Source organism: Erpetoichthys calabaricus, chromosome 17, assembly GCF_900747795.2.
Source record: "Erpetoichthys calabaricus chromosome 17, fErpCal1.3, whole genome shotgun sequence".
Taxonomy (NCBI): Eukaryota; Metazoa; Chordata; class Cladistia; order Polypteriformes; family Polypteridae; genus Erpetoichthys; species Erpetoichthys calabaricus.
In genome coordinates this window covers 53,624,345-53,642,472 of record NC_041410.2, presented here as the reverse complement: position 1 = coordinate 53,642,472, position 18,128 = coordinate 53,624,345, and the positions used below count along the sequence as shown (strand labels likewise).

Sequence of the window (18,128 nt, the reverse complement as noted above, 5' to 3'; positions counted from 1 at the left end):
ATGGACCAGAATCTCTAAGGAATGTTTCCAACATCTTGTGGAATTTATGGTACAAAACTGATGTTGTTTTGAGAGAAAAAGGAGACCATATCCAGTTTTAGCACTGTGTTCATAATAGTTTGATCTGTGAGCGTATATATTTAGCAAACTCAATATTAAGGGTTGACGAGGCCACCAAGAGATTTGCATATTGATCTTATCACTATGCTTTAATAAAGAGGGACAGAGGATGTTAGACCAACATCAAAGTCCACCTCCTCTTTATATAGAAAACCACAACAGGATAGACCAAATTAATAAAATATTACAAACATAAAAATATATACAGCTTTATACAGACAGCACAAACAAATAACATATACTGTAAAAACATTAATATCCTCCCCAGACACTACAGCTCAGAAAATCTCATGCTATGCACAATGTAATGTGAGTCTACATATGATATGCTTCTGTGAAATTAAAGGAATACTTCACCCAAAAATTATATTTTTATGTTACTTATACCATGCAGTTTGTGGTGGTAGCCATAAACAACTTTTAATTTTAATGTTTTTGTACAGAAAGTACATGACAAAGATTCTGACAGATCAGGAAACAGAAAACTGCTGAATATCAAGAGACGTTATGGTCAGACTATAAAATGGACAAGTGAGGCCATACCTGGTATGTTGTGTGCAGTTCATCTACAAGAAAGACAAAGCTTTGCTTACAGAGGAGAGCAACCAAGTGCATCCCAGGACTTAAGGACACGTCGTAATTTGCCAGACTCTGAGAATTAAGCTTGTTTAGTCACAAACAGAGGAGACTGTGAGGGGACCAAATCCACGTCTTCAACATTCTCAAAGGCATTGATAAAGTAGATCTAGCAGAATTCTTTCAACTTAACGATGACTCGTGTGGTAATCAACCAGGGGAAGAATCAAGGGGAAGAATTACAGGAGTTTGGGAAAAATGTTCGAGACATATAATTGAAGCAGAAACCTTGACAACCTGTCAAACTTATCTGGATGAGATATTAGGACAGCTTAACTATTAGTAAAACAAACAAACCTTATGGACTGCATGGTCTCCTCTCGTTTATCAAATTTCTTATTATAGATTACTTAACATTCCTAATGTGCCTGAAACAGAAGCAGAGTAACAAGTGTTGCAAAACAAATAAAATACAACCTGGATATAGGAGTCTAGGCATTTAATTTATCCAGATAACTAGGTAGCTCTTTTACTGTAAGCTGATTTGTCTCTAATATGGCATGGCCTCTGGATGGATGAAATTACACAAACATAGCCAATCTTGACCTTCCTTGATGTACTAATGGGATGTTGTGCTATAGGGCCTACTCCTCTGGTTTAGGCCTCTTGTCCTTTGACCATGTGATAAGCCGAGTTTGCCGGCGTTTTTAAAGTAGTGGTTATTATAGCTATCTTTAGCTCATCACAGGTTTTATCACTCCAGCAAATGAGAACGCAGTGATCAATGTCACACCGGTGTTTAGTGCCCTTCTTCCTAGTCACCTCCTACTTCGAAGGCTTGTGAATCAGAGGGCTTCTCAGGATTTCTCTGGGGTTCACCTGACTTCTCTTGGTTTGATTTGGCATTACACCAAGGCAGTGTGTCCAAAGCTGCTGTTTAATCTCCAGGCGTACTTTCAACTGGAAACGGCCCGGCAGCAAAACACATGCCTGAAGCCACTGCGGAAATTCAAGAGCACATTGCTGTGAGTAAGAGCCTGCCAGCAGAGAGAGAACGAGTATATAGAGAAAAAAATTTCACGCAACTTACCTGAAGAGGTGAACGAGCTGCTGGACAATGTGGTTGCAAACACCTAAACAAGGTTTAAATTAGTGAGACTGCACATGTGAAAAGGAGGACGTCAGGTGTGTGACTTGACATCATTTTCCTTTGGGGATCCCCAGAAGACGTAAACAGTGATTGGACAGGCAAATGCACTATTGGTATAAAACCAAAGTCTAGACCACCAGGGGTCATCTTTGGACCAGTGTTCAGACTTGTAGACACTACTTTTAGCTGAGGAGGTAGAGCAGAGAGACTCTATATATTTGCAGGACGTCACTGTGAATAGTTATTGGCACCTCTGGAATAAACCAGAATTTTTTTTTTTTTTGTTTTTGTTTTAGGGCAGTCATCACTTATTATCATGCGAATTTCCCCTTGGGATTAATAAAGTATCTATCTATCTATCTATCTATCTATCTATCTATCTATCTATCTATCTATCTATCTATCTATCTATCTATCTATCTATCTATCTATCTATCTATCTATCTATCTATCTATCTATCTATCTATCTATCTATCTATCTATCTATCTATCTATCTATCTATCTATCACTGTTGGGGTCTCTATTCTCCTGGTCATTCGGTGATGGCTCCAGGTACCCAGAGTCTGAAACTGTGCAATAGTGCCATTACACGGGGCACCGCAGACCAATCCTATTAAGGTGGGACTCAGCTTAGGTCAAACCTGCCTTTGTTCCTGCATGTCCTTGAAAACTTTGACCAACCCAGCCCTCCACTGTAGCCCACCTGGCCCCCAGCCCCCCTGTGCCCCCTCAATACACCTGGGCTAAGCCATGTTTGCAACTTGCATGCAGAGGTTAATTTATATTGGTTTTGATCTTGTATTCTCTGAGTAGGACAACCATTATCCATCTTAGCTGGGATGTGGTAAGTAAAGCAAGTTTCTCCAGTTGCCTTTACTATTAGATTTGAAACTGTCTGGTCGATCTGATAGAAGTTTACACACATATTTATCAATAAAAGAAATTATGCATAGTGTCAGAAGACTTCTTTCTTCTTTTAAGCAACCACTTCAAGCTTGTCTTTTAAAGATGTTTACATATTATTATCAAGGTGCTAAATATTACAAATACAGCACAATAAAGAGCACTAAGAAAGCAAGTTTAAGTCAGTTCATTTCTTTTCATTCCTGTGTATATTTGCTCTCCATTACAGGCAGGGATCAGTTAGGGCCTTTCTTTTGGGGGCATTTATCAAAAGGATAGTCGGGGATGTTGTGACACAACTTGTTTCTTTTGCAAAGTTCAAAGGATGAAATCAGAATCTAAATCCAAATGTAAGAAATCAGTAAACAGAATCTGTTTTCTTCAGAATTTCTTTTCTTTACTCTTTTTCTTTTCCTTTGCTCTTACTAAGTCGTCCTCTTAATTTCTGAGAGTTTGAATGCTCTTTGCTGCACACATCACACAACATATGCATCACACACCCAGCAATGTCACACATCTGCAGTTTCAAAATGACATCAGCAAAATTGCTATAAAAATATAAAATAAAAACAAACAACATGACAAAAGAAATGTCAAAATAAAATCCACAACATGCTCTTGACATTTGTTTACATTTTTCCAAGAAACTTAAAATATTAAAAATGCATTTCACACAACTTAGAATGGTTAAATCCACAAACATTGAAAATATCCTATGCCCACCTTAATGGCTAATTTCAGGTCTGACAGAATGGTACTAAATGCTAAAAGATGCTGATATTATAAGTATTCAGTGCATCAACATTTCATAATCAGTTGTAACACAAGATAAATACACAAGTGTTAATGCAAATGAGTTTTTAAATTCCACAAAAATCAGCAAAAGCATACAACGTGGGGTTAAAGCCTAGGAAGAATAATAATAATTAACAAACAAAGAGCATCTTTGGTGACAGGAAAAATATTTCGGAAAGCGGTATATGCAGACGATCAGGGGAAGATGGTAAACCCCTTAAGGCGATAAATGTCAGCGATGGGTTTGGGAAGGAGGAGAAGCACGTTGAGTGACTTTCTCAGGGCAAAGTTTAAAGATGTCATTGTAGGAGGAGAACGATTATCCTGGTGAGACTGGGAAAAATACATCACCTGGACGGGAAGCCTGCACGATGTCTGAAAACAAATTGGCCAGCAGATCAGAGAAATAACTTGGTGTTTGGCTAGTAGGGAACAATGGAAGGACCAGTGGAAGCTGAGATTCAGGAATGGATCCATTCCCCATATACCAGGTGGCGGTGGTCTTTATATGGCAACCCAGCTGGGACACCCACATGGGTGCTTGGGAATTGGAGTCCAGAAGTCCAGCCCTGTCAAGGTCCCTGAGTCTCATTAGAGGAACTTCCTACTTTCTTTATGGCCCAGAAGTGCTTCCGACAACACAAGGAGTTGCACCAGAAGCATTCCTGGGTCCGACATAAACAGAGTCCGCTGCCTCACATCGGGAATCGGGAGGCAGCAGGCAACAATCAACGGAGGTGGAGAAGGAGAGAGAATTGTTTAATTTATTGTCTTATTGTGGCTGATCAGTGGAAAGAGGTCTGTGAAGAAGTGCCTGGAGAGAATACGAGTGTGTTATCCTAATCATGTGTGGGACTTTGCTGTGTCTATGGTTTGGGGCTCTCTGGCGCCTCCTTGTGGTTACTTTATTAGATAGCTACCACCCTACAACTATTCGACCACAAAGAGAGATGAGGTAGAATTTTATGAAAAAGCACAGGAAGAAGAATCATCATCAAAAGTCCACAAAGTTTGTTTACCAAACATTTAAACCAATCTGTCGTCAAGCCGAAAAGCAGTTAGGAAAATCAAAGTCAAAAGGGTCAAAACACTGGGTCTTCAGACAGAAAACCTTTCAACAAAAATGCACTCATTACTATAAAGGTTTTTATCCACTAACTCGTCTAACCAGAAAGTATTTGTACTGACTTTCATACCTACATATTGCAGGTGTCTGTTCATGCCATCCAAGCCTACAACTGTTGTACTTACTGAAGTAAAATGGTGGCGCCTATGATAAAACAATATGGCGTTGAGGGAAGACATTAGAATATTTTATGTCTGCAAGTAAGTGCTTAAACAAACAAGTGTCATCAGAAAGAGATCCTGCATAACTCAAAATCACCAACTAAAAAAAAAAGACAATCCCGGGAGAAAATGTAATATTACATTAGAACGACTTGAAAACAAACCAAATTATAACAACCTCTTCCATCAACGTGGGCACTACCAATGCGTCTACTGTATGTATCACATGTCTGTTATGATCTTCAAATTTCATGTTTTTTTGTATGAATTCCTGTACAATTCCTAGCAATCTGTACATGGATAATAAGGTTTTGTGGCTCGAAAAATTCTAATTTGGGGTTTAATTTTAGCTAGACTTTGTACTAAAGAAGTTCATAATTAAATGTTTTATCGCAACACCATTTTCTTTCCTGTTTGGTGCTGGTGTGGCAGTTTTCTGTTTCTGTCGTCTCCATGGAACTCTTTCCCAGAATGGTGTGCTCTCATTTGTGCTGTCAGTTTTGCGAAGATACAAAAGGTCTCCCCCAAGTGATTCTGGGGTATCTGAGTTTGCAGGATAAACCTTAACTTGACTGCTTTTGACAGATTATTATTTAGTCCCTACTAAATCCCCACTATTGTTTTGACTATGAGTATTTCTTGATTGTGTTCTGGTTTTGACGAAAAATATCTCCTTGTCTTCCAGTTTTGACCTTTGGCTCTTCTTTAACTTTTGATTCTCCTGGTGATTTTCATTTTTGTTTTTTTACTGTCTTCCAAGTCAGTATAGTGTCATGACTAACTCAGGCAACTAATAATGAAGCATAAACATTATTTTGTCATTAGTGTCCTCTGGGTATTTGGTGTTGTTTTTGTTTGTCGCCAAGGTTAAATAGTATGAAATGTGAAGAAAAAAATGGTCATAACTACAGAATCATGTATAAATATATTTCATAAGTGAGCAACGGAAAGTCAGCATCACAGAAACCACAGATCAAGATCAAGAAAGATGAGCAATACAGGGCACCTTTAGTGGGATGAAACCAGAAGTTGCAACAAAAACGGTGCCAACATCAAAATCAAAATAACTCTTACTTAAACTAGACAGCCATGTATAACCCTAATGTCTACTACTGAGAGCAAGAAGGCACACTGAAACACGCTGGACACCTTTGGTCATACTGTCCTGCAGTGCAGATAAAGAAAAACAACGGCTGCAGTTACCTAGGATGGAGACTGGCTGAGATAAACAAGACATTTCAGAAGAACGTTGGTTGGGAATGCAGGTAAAAAGAATGATGGCTTGTTGTGTTCTCCAGTTCCTCAGATAAACAGACAGATAAAGGAAAAGCAGTTACAGGTTACTCCTTCTGCCAGCTCAACAGAGTGGCTGAGCCAAATATATTGCACAGGTAAATCAAAACAGCCCCAGGAAACGAAGAGGTTACAGCCAGCTACACCACTCAGAAAGCAAAACCAACATTTGCTTCCTCAGTCCAGGTGTGTGGGTCCCTCAGACTAAAAAAAAAACAATCTTAAAAAATGTAATCAGAATTCTTTCATGTCTTCAAGCCAAACATATATAGCTGGCAGTCATAACGTCAGACATGAATGTGTCCATGCATGTGCACACGCCTTACAAGGAAGCTTGGCAACACAGACCCTCACTACAAAATGGACCCAAGTGTCCCCAAATCCCCCAGAAGCTATACTTACAGACATGTTGTTACAAAGTAATGTTTATTTTATTTTCATTGTTTTTCTAAGCTGAGATATTTTTTCTCAATATTAACTATTCTGATTTAGGTTTTAAGAGTTGGAAAAATTCAAATTTTGTAATTTTTTTTATCTTTGATGTGTATTTAACAATGTTAGATATTTTTCCACCATTTACTTCATTTTCATGGTAACCACCACTTTTGATCTATTTTTTTTATAATTGGTAAGTAATGAAATGATTATGTGTGACATGTGACGTCTTAGGTGCAACAGGATAAAAGGTCAACAGTGATGTGTCGTTCTGTCTGAGATTGTGGATAAACTCCATAGAGGATCCTCATTTCAAAACTCAGGGAAACACTTTCTTAGTTTAAAACATTAGGCCAAGTGTTTTGACTACAACTTTTTAATTATGCTTTGGCTTGGATGTCTGATAGATAGATAGATAGATAGATAGATAGATAGATAGATAGATAGATAGATAGATAGATAGATAGATAGATAGATAGATAGATAGATAGATAGATAGATAGATAGATAGATAGATAGATAGATAGATAGATAGATTTTATTAATCCCCAAGGGGAAATTCACATGCTCCAGCAGCAGCATACTGATAAAACCAATATTAATTAAAGAGTGATAAAAACACAGTGCAAGTTAAAAAATGCAAGGTGGAGAGTGCGAGGCAGGGATAACAGTCAATAATCTTGTATGGCGCTAACATTTACCAACCCCCAGTGGAATTGAAGAGTCACATAGCGTGGCGTAGGAAGGATCTCCTCAGTCTGTCAGTGGAGCAGGACATTGACAGCAGTCTGTTGCTGAAGCTGCTCCTCTGTCTGGAGATGATACTGTTTAGTAGGTGCAGTGGATTCTCCATGATTGACAGGAGCCTGCTGAGCGCCCGTCGCTCTGCCACGGATGTCAAACTGTCCAGCTCCATGCCTACAATAGAGCCTGCCTTCCTCACCAGTTTGTCCAGGCGTGAGGCGTCCCTCTTCTTTATGCTGCCTCCCCAGCACACAATCGCGTAGAAGAGGGCACTCACCACAACCATCTGATAGAACATCTGCAGCATCTTATTGCAGATATCGAAGGACACCAGCCTTCTAAGGAAGTATAGTCAACTCTGTCCTCTCTTGCACAGAGCATCAGTTTTGGCAGTCCAGTCCAGTTTATCATCCAGCTGCACTCCCAGGTATTTATAGGTCTGCACTCTCTGCACACAGTCACCCCTGATGATCACGGGGTCCATAAGGGGTCTGGGTCTCCTAAAATCCACCACCAGCTCCTTGGTTTTGCTGATATTCAGGTGTAGGTGGTTTGAGTTGCACCATTTAACAAAGTCCTTGATTAGGTCCCTATACTCCTCCTCCTGCCCACTCCTGATGCAGCCCACGATAGCAGTGTTGTCAGCGAACTTTTGCACATGGCAGGACTCCGAGTTGTATTGGAAGTCCAATGTATATAGGCTGAACAGGACTGGAGAAAGTGCAGTCCCCTGCAGCGCTCCTGTGCTGCTGACCACAATGTCAGACCTGCAGTTCCCGAGACACACATACTGAGGTCTGTCTGTAAGATAGTCCACGATCCATGCCACCAGGTATGAATCTACTCCCATCTCTGTCAGCTTGTCCCTAAGGAGCAGAGGTTGGATAGTGTTGAAGGCGCTAGAGAAGTCCAGAAACATAATTCTTACTACACTGCCTCTGTCTAAGTGGGAGAGGGATCGGTGTAGCATGTAGATGATGGCATCCTCTGCTCCCACCTTCTCCTGGTATGCGAAGTGCAGAGGGTCGAGGGCATGGCGGACCTGTGATTTTGATGCTGATTTTGTTTTCTTGGTTAATGTCTTGCCTCCTGATTATGTTAGCTTTCTTTTATTCCTAGTAACCCATTGCTAGCAGAACATCTGTAAAGGTTAGGAAGGAGAAGGCATTACACACTTCAGATATGTTACTTTTAAGGCAAAGTGATGTCGTAGACCACCAGGATGCAGCACCATAAGAAAGCCTTACTCCTTTAAATATAATCCATGATGTCTCAGCAAAGCAGTAAATTAAATGAGATGTCAGTAGAAAGTTGAGGTGAACTCTCATTCAAAGAGTTATAGTGTGACAGGAAACATACAGGCTGAGAGACACTCAGGGGAGATGAGGTTTATTAGGTGTTTTGGTACTTATGTAGTTCACAGAAAAGACAAAGGCGCCTTTAACAATCTTTGTTTTGTAATTCTCTTAAGCAATTATAAAAATATAAAAGGACCTCCAAATTTACATTTACATTTACAGTATTTGCTTAGCAGGCACTTTTATCCAAAGCAACTTACGAAAGAGTCGCTGTTTTCTTCTGGTTGTTCCGCTTTTCTAATACACATGTCAATATTTACTTATTACATCCAACTCATACAAAATGCTTATTATACTTTTGTTTTAATAAGATATCTTCTTTAAATATATATTTATGTTTGCAAAATAGACAAGCAGACATAAAAGTCCAAGACAGAGGAAGTATCTTAATGTATTCATTGCTGAAAACGTCCTGCGGTGGGTTGGCGCCCTGTCTTGCACCCTGTGTTGGCTGGGATTGGCTCCAGCAGACCCCCGTGACCCTGTGTTCGGATTCAGCGGGTTGGAAAATGGATGGATGGATGCTGAAAACGGCCTGTTAGGATCAGAATCTATTATGGCATTGGGACACAGTCATGATTAGACTTATGATTTTTAATTTATTTTCCCCAAATGTTTCTTGGCCTTTAAAAATTATTTATGTATACTTTATGTGGTTTTGATGGTTAAGGAATCTATTGGTAATATTTATTTTTGCTTCTATGTGTTTTTGATAATATTAAATATGATTTGCGTTCACTCAGGGTGCTTTCTGTTTTTCTAATGGGTGCCACCACTCTGACACACTTTGGTTGAGGGTTGCTATGCTTGATGAACGAGAGTTATGTCGTTACCACAAAAGCATTAAAGTCAGCGTGTTACACTTTCTCAGCAAACAAGACTGAATACCCTTTAATTGCTTCATAGCCTGAGTTTTTATTCCACTTGGACTACGAATTACATCTCGCACATATTTTTTTGATTTTCTACACTGTTATTTGACCACCACTCTGACTTCATGTCCCTATCCTTGTTTGTTTAAATTTAGTCTTCCCAGTTATGACCCCTGATTAAATTCTAATTTGTCTGTGCCTTCTCTTGATTCCACTGTCTCTTTCAAAACTGCTGTCTCCCTGTGTCTAGTAGCAGGGCTGGCTCTTCCGTATAGAAGAACTAAGCAGTCACCCAGGGTAGCAATATTATCGGGGGCTGACATTTTGTCAACTCTTAAATATGTGGCTGTTGGGGGGCTTTGGGTGATCTTAATCCTTCTCAAATCTCAAATCTAATTATGACTCTTTGAGGGTGATACTCCTCTGCTCTTCAATCTGCAATGATGCACATAGAAATTGCCTTCAAGACTTCATGGTTTGGGTAAGACATCTAGGGCAGCAAAAAGGCTGGAGCCAGCACAGGCTAGCAGTACAGACTCAATGAACATGTGGGAAGTGAACTATAAGAAAAACAGACTCACAAACTACACAGGTTATTTTACTCACACCATGTAAAATCAGTACAAATATTTAGGAAACTAGGGAGCTCCACCACCTGCTCACTTTGCTTGCCCACCCCCAGGTTTGGTTAACCGGATATGCAATTTTAAGAGATTGTTATTTTCATGGGAATTGTTACATATGCATTATTTTCACTTTTACTTTAAAACCTTAGTAAAAACAATATTTGGAATTAACTTTTCTTCAAGATCGCATTGAATTTTGATTCCATGTTTGGACTTACGTCGTGACAACTCAACGTATAACTGCCTGTGAGTGAATATCGTTTCTTTCTCTCTAATAAATAAAACGACTTTTTTGAATGTTTGTCCATGCTCTTTCTTCTTTGCTTAGTCATTGATGTCTAGATCATCTAGAACGTATAAAATTATTGTCCTGATAAAATTTATAAGAGCTGAGAGTGCAGGAAGTTTGTCTGCCAAAAGCATTCACATGACTGAGGTTAGATGACCGTGGTCTTGTTTGAAAACAGTTGTAAGTAGGGCGTGACATGAAAGAATCTCATATTAAAAGTCTCCATCTCACGGGACTTCATACCGCGCCAACGTTTTTGGAATCTTTTAATTCTCGCTAGCAACACGAATCAGACAATCTACAAGTCTCTGACTTAAAGTTTAAATCCGAACAATATATTCAATCTCTTTTCGCTGTTCCGTTATTTCACCGAGTAATAATTTCCGTTTGTTTTTGCTGATGTGATCTTTCCTGTCTTTTTTTTTGAGACTTTCGAATTTTCGTACTTCCATTATCTGTAACCTGCTCTTCATGTGTACTGCGCCAACATTTTTGGAATCTTTTAATTCTTGTGGATACACCTCTTCATTGGGAAGAAACACTACTGTTTTTCCCTGATGGCAACACGAGTTAGACGATCTACAAGTCTCTGACTTAAAGTTTAAATCCGAACAATATATTCCATCTCTTTTCGCTGTTCCATTATTTCACCGAGTAATAATTTCCATTTGTTTTTGCTAATGTGATCTTTCCTGTCCTTTTTTTGAGACTTTTGAATTTTCATACTTCCATTATCTCTAACATGCTCTGCATGTGTACCGCGCCAACGTTTTTGAATTCTTTATGACATTCTACTTTGTCATCTACTCCTTGTCCTTTATTTCCGGCCCCGGGCATGGACTAATCTTGCGGGACGTATAAGTGTCTCTCCGTGAAAATCACATCTCGTCTCCTTCCAAGATTTTTTTATAATAGAAAGAAACAAGATTTGTTTATGTTTTTGATTCCTTATGTAGCATTAAAATACAAACATATATCCCAAAGTGTCTTTTATTATTTCAATGTGAAATTATGAGTGTTATGGGTGTGCCTTTCCTGTGTAATTCAGATGTAATGCATATTGTAACCAAGGGAAGAATTAGATCATTGAAATTAATTACATTTTAATTTTTAAGAATTTATAAATAAGAGCTTCACTTTAGAGATAAATGTGTGTGTCAAAGACTTCCAAATTGTTCAACTCACTTGGGACAATTAGATTATACTAAAAACATTATGGATGTTACAAGAATGTACCATTTATCTGTGTGCTGATTGGAGTATAAATTTAAATTATTTAAATATGATATGTAAATGAATTTGCTGTACTTCAGATTTGTCTTTTTAGTCAGTCTGCCATGCTGCATCACACAAGAGCACATGGTTGCTCCGCAGCTCTGGTGTAAATAAAGGATGTCCATTTTTGGACACATTTGCATCGATGACTCAAGACTATTCTTTATTTACAGAGTATTTTCCCTACCATTTACCTTATTTACTTTCTTTCATTCATTTGAGAGAAGATGAGTCATTATCATACTCATCTTATCCCATATGAGTAGAAACTGAAGCCAAAGCATTGACACTGTTGTGTTTCATCCAGGATTCCTCCTCTGGCCGGAGTTCAAATCTTTGCTTTATGTTGTTTTTGTTCAATTTTTATTCTTTTCTTTACCTTATGATTGATTGTGCTTATAATTTGCATTCTTTGTTTTTCATTGTGTCTGTGTACCAATGCCTTTGTTGTATCCCATGTGTTTTGTTGGTGGTTCCCTAAAGGGCAGGACCACCTGCTGATCAGCACCCTATAAATCCGGAGGGTCTCCCTTTTTCCTGGCTGTTCATTGTGAATGCACTCTGGAGTTGATGAGTTGTTGTGTTTTGCTGTGCCTTGTGCTGTTTTGTGAACTTCTGGATTTTTGAACCTCTGCTCTGTTTTTGACTTTGTTTCTGGATTCTTTTTTTGGGACTGTGATTACCTTGGATTGCTTTCCTTTTCCAGGCAATTCCTATTTGTACTCCTCAGAGCTTCTCATGCTACTGAGCATTTTGTTAATAATAAATATTTTATTTTAATAAAGATCCAGTGTTTGCCCTGTTATCTAGTTGGGGTTTTGTGGTATATCCCCCCTCTGGTGGGCATTTTTTAATGTGCTTTTTGGAACCGTTTGAGAATTATATGCGTTGGGACCCCTAGCTCATAACAGATGCGTTTCCAGAGGGGACGTGTTCATTACTTGACACCCAGTGTAGATTACATTCATCAAGATTGGTAACACTATAATCAGTGTGCCCTTTATACTTTCCAATGTGAAATCCTAAAGTTGGAATTGCAGATTTCTGTTTTCTCATTGCAAACTGCAAATATCAATTGAAGACAATATTTTATTACTTTGAAAAATTCATTTGTCCCGTGTTTTATTTATTTTCTATATACTATGTATTTGGAACCTGGCAATTGCTTGTTTGTAAATCTTCTTTAAGTTACTGCAAATATGAATAAAACATTTTATCATAATTACCAAAAGAAAAATGAACAGATGCCAATTTACACGTTATCTGGATGATAGATAGATAGATAGATAGATAGATAGATAGATAGATAGATAGATAGATAGATAGATAGATAGATAGATAGATAGATAGAAAAGTTTCAGTGTTGATAACTGTATACAAGTCACTCTCTTCAACAAACCTCCGTGAGTCGCCTACTTCAGGGGGGTTCAAAAGGCAGCCTCATTCATCTTAAGTACTGTAAGCATTCCTCAGTGCTCCTGGTGAGCCTTCTCCTCTGATCTCACCCACTAGGCCCACTGGTGTCAGTTTCTTCAGAGTACTGACCCATATCATAACTGCAAGCCTCATTGGTCTTGACGACGGAACAAAACACACACAAAAAAAACAGCAGACACTAAGTTCTGACTAAAATAAATTAGCACCCAGTTTTATTGCACTGTTAACATTTTAAAGGGCAAATTACTTTTTTTCACTTACAAGCCCCTTTAATCCACTCCGGGGTCACTTAACCTTTCCAGCCATTAATATAACTAATCGTTCTCCGTATTAAACAGCAAAGCGGTAACCCGAAGTATTATTCCGTAATCTGCCCACGTATTCTCCTATAATCCCCCTTCGTGTTGCTCATTAGCAAGGCCTCGTGCTGCTTGAAGAACAGCACGCATACTGATTCGAAACAGACAACACATCAGAGCTGCGATCATACCCAGTTCCTTCAGATTAAAGGCATACAAGCGTTTTTATGCATCAGCAAATCCTTTCATAACAGACATGTAATTAATGGTACAAGAGCAGAACGCGGTTTGATCCCTACAGGAAAAAACTGCACACAGTGAAATACCGAACGATTTCGAGCAAGCAGCAAACGTACCTTTCTGTGATTACATTGTCCAAACAGTACATATGCTTCCCGTGCCCCCGTGACGATGACAATGTCTCCCTTGTTGATGATCTGTTTCGGTGTATTTCAAGCTTCGGGTTGGCAGCCTTGCTGTGGGCGAGCAACCCTTTAGTTGCTTAGAAAACCGGGCGTGATGAATAGAAGGAATTGCAAATACAAGCGTCATTATTTACCAAGATGCAATCAACCATCTGCGAAACTCGCACTCGCTTGTCAGTGACATTATGCAAATTTAAAAAAGAAGAAGAAGAAGAAGAAGAAGAAAAAGGAGAAGAAGAAGAAAAAAAACGGGATCGTTTTAGATCAGAAAGGATTTCCCCACTGTTTAGGGGACTCCCAGTGTACGACGGACGTTTTCCACGGCGTGGAGCTGTCCAGGTGCTGAAAAGATTACCTTTGGCTCGCAATTCCAAGCACTGCTCAGACTAGCGTTCACATCGCTAGTCATAATCACAGACGAAAGGTCGGAAATAATCACCCGATGAGCCCGAGATGAAAAATGATGGGAATTCTCATGCAGGAGACGAGTGGGTCCCGCTGCGGGACTCCCGATGAGCTGACACGATCTCTCTAATAAGCCAGCAGTGTAACGTAATGTCCTGGAAACCCCGGACGGGTACTTTCTGGCACTCGTACTGCTAAAGCGACGCGCGCACGAAAAAGCTTTGTTTCTTAAATCCAATTGAAGCACCGATGTGGAGCTTTTCTGCTTTGTATGGAATCTTTTTTATTTTTATTTAAGCGTTCGATATCTGAGAAAGCATACGGAGAAAAATAAAATGTCCATTGGCTTATACATTTGCCATTCAGGCGCACTGCGTTTCGAATGGACAAAGCCCACATCAATCAAGCTCTCCTTCTAATTAAAGAGTGGCGTGTTAAAGGGATGGGAGCTTTTAATATGCATTCACATTTCTTCTTGCGGCTTTTATTATAAAAAGTGAATAATGCAAGACAAAATTTTTCTCACTTGGGTTGTGCTTTTGCATAACACGTATAACGCATGAAAATAAGTAGTAAGTACTGCTGTATCACGTATTAAAAAGTCTGTATGAGATCAAACATAATTTATTAATTTGCATGACTGCTGGTCTTTTTTTAAATTGTCCATTTCCTTTCCTCTTCACTTTGCGCGTTGCGTTTGGTATTGCGCCGGCAATGGAGTCCTTATCTATTTTCACGTGTTTGCATATTTCTCAATATCTCAGCGCACACTGTAGTCGCCACCTCTCAAGATGTTTTTGAAAATATTACTTTGCGGCATCTCTTCTGCAATAGGAATCACCAGGAAAATACACTCGTTAAATAAGCATAAGAACGGCCCCGGTACTTCTAAGTCGATAGAAACAAATGACGCCTCTTGTGAATTGACTTTTTACTCTTTCAGGTTCAGAATTGTAAACAGAAAATGACGTGCACGTCATTGGCTGCAGGACATTTATGCAGAGACATGTCATTCTATTACTTGGTGGAGATGACATCAGGATTATCATGGCGAACAATGTCAGCCAGCCAGCCAACTAATCTGAGAACGTGCAAACACAAAAACTAAAGCTATTGTGGTCACTGTGTCCTCCTAAGTATCACATTAATTACATTTTACTGTGGTGGGATTCATTGATTTGTCCTATTAACAAGCAACTAAACACAAAGTGTAGTGTAATGGTTAAGGCTTTAGACCTTAAACCCTGACGTTGTGGGTTCAAATCCCACTACTATCACTATGTGACTCTGAGCAAGTCTCCTCACCTGTCAATGCTGCAACTGGAAAGAAACAAAAGAACTTTAACCAATTCTATCAAATGTTGTAAGTCCCCTTGGATAAAGGTATCAGCTAAATAAGGAACTTTGAAAGTAAGGATGCAAAATTAAAAAAATAATTAACATAAAGGATGAAGTTTTGATGTCTCTGTAGTGTCAGAGGTTAGAAATTGTCAAAAAATGCTGCCTCATAATTCCACTAAACAGGGGGAAAAAAATCCAGCCTGGTCACTGTCTGTGTGTTGTTAGGATGTTTTTCCCACGTCCACTTGGAGTTGTTTAGTATCCTTCTGAGTCTTCTCACATTTAAAGATGTGAAGGTCAGATTGACTGAGGAGAGTAAGATGACTGTGTACGTGTCAGAGCGCCCTACAATGGACTGCTGCCTTAGGCCCAATGACCCATGGATTGGCTCCTGATAAGGCTTTAATGGATAAAACATAGATGGATGGATGGAGTGCAGTAATGAATATCTTTATAGGAAATTCTTCACTTTTCATTTAAATATAAGTTATATAGAGCAGGGGTGACCAGCTCCAATTCTGGTGGGATGCAGTGTCTGAAGGCTTTCATTCTAACTTTACCTAATTAGTGGCTGATTTTTGCTCCTAACTGACTTCTTTTACCTACATTTTAATTGACTTATTAGTTAAGACTTCTTCTTCTTTTTCTTCATTTTTTCCCACTTCTATCTGGGGACAATGTGCTTGATCAACCTTCTCCATACAGCTCAGTCCTGCACCTTCTTCTCAGTCAGACCCTTTTCTTTCAGATCTTCTTGTACTTTATCTGTCCACCTCAGCTTTGGTCTTCTTCACTTTCTCTTCCCCTGTATTTCCATTCCCATCACTCTTTTGCCCAGATTTTCATTGTCTCTCTTTATCGCACATCCATACCACTTTTGTTGTATCTCTGATTGCCTCATTTTTTATTTTTTCCTTTCTTGTAACTCCACACATCCATCTCAGCATTCTTATGTCTGCCACATCTTGTCCTGTGCTCTTTTTAACATTGCTGTTCATGCCACCATCTTAAAAACCTTACATTTAACCTTTGCCTCAATTCTTCAATCACACAACACTCCTGACACCGTCCTGGTGCCCTTAGAAAAAATTTAATCAACCGATTTGGAAATGTCTGCCATGTCAGAATGAAAGGACCAACTGAGGTACCTGAGGTTGGGAGAACCAGCAAGCCATGGAATTAAATAATGGGTATAATTAACAACAAGAGTCAACCTCTAATTAAGAAACTGGTTGGAGTGAAACTGGTTGGAGTTTGAGGTCACAACTTACCATACCATACCATACCATATTTATTTGTTGAGCGCATAAAAACACAGCATTACAACTGACCAAAGCGCTGTACAGTTCAGACAAGTGAGACTAGGAGCAAAAAGTTAAAAACAAACATTAAGAGAGAATTAGAACAGAGAATACTAAAAACAGGTCAGGGGACCCAATAAAATAAAGAAATAGCAAAAAGTAAGTGGAAAATGAAACAGGTTAAGAATTAAAAGCCAATGTGAAGAAGTGCATTTTTAGGCGTGATTTGAAAGTGGCGACTAAAGCGGCTCGCCTAACCATTAAGGGTAAGGAGTTCCAGAGCCTGGGTGCACCGATGGAAAAAGTCCTTTCACCACGAGCTTTAAAACGTACCTTGGGAACGGTTAGGAGCAGCTGATCTGCGGATCTAAGAACACGAGGGGGATTGTGACGATGGAGCAAGACACTCAAGTGGCTAGACCGTTTAATGCCTTATAGGTTAGGAGGAGTATCTTAAAATCGATTCTGAATCTGAATTAAAAATTAAAATCTGAATTAAAATTAAAATTAAAATCTGAATTAAAATTAAAATCGATTCTGAATCATAAGGTAAAATCAATTCTGAATCTGAATCGATTCTGAAACTTAGCTGGTCATATCTGTTAGCTCACTTCATATCTGATTTTTCTTTGGATGCCATTTAAGTAAAAAAAACAATTTAGAGGACAGAATCTTAAAAAATGAAGGGGAAAAATTAAATCTAAAATTTAAATAAATAAATAAATTAATTAATTAAATTAATTAAATTTATTATTCATTAAATTTAAATTGAATATAAATTATATTAAATATTATATTATATATAAATTATATGAAATATATATATATTATATTATATATAAATTATATGAAATATTAAATATTAAATTATATTAATATAATTTAAATTTAAATTTAATTAATTAATTAATTTAATTAAATCTAAAATTAAAATTAAAATCGATTCTGAATCATAAGGTAAAATCGATTCTGAATCTGAATCGATTCTGAAACTTAGCTGGTCATATCTGTTAGCTCACTTCATATCTGATTTTTCTTTGGATGCCATTTAAGTAAAAAAAACAATTTAGAGGACAGAATCTTTAAAAATGAAGGGGGAAAAAAAGGACAGTTAATAGCAAAAATTGGTGTCTGATTAAGAAAGTGACAGGAAGTAAAACTTGCAGCCCTCCAGGATCCGAGCTGGACACCTAAT

At 38.4% G+C, this 18,128-nt stretch overlaps 1 protein-coding gene across 1 annotated transcript in view; it reads right to left on the bottom strand.

The window, feature by feature from the left end:
• The window catches only part of tmem266 (transmembrane protein 266), a 481,028-nt gene extending 466,376 nt beyond the window's left edge, over nucleotides 1-14,652 (bottom strand). Inside the window, exon 1 of the mRNA XM_028823201.2 lies at nucleotides 13,818-14,652. The gene's annotated coding sequence lies outside the window, so the exon portion shown is untranslated. The remainder of the gene's footprint in view (nucleotides 1-13,817) is intronic.
• Nucleotides 14,653-18,128: the final 3,476 nt, after the last annotated feature.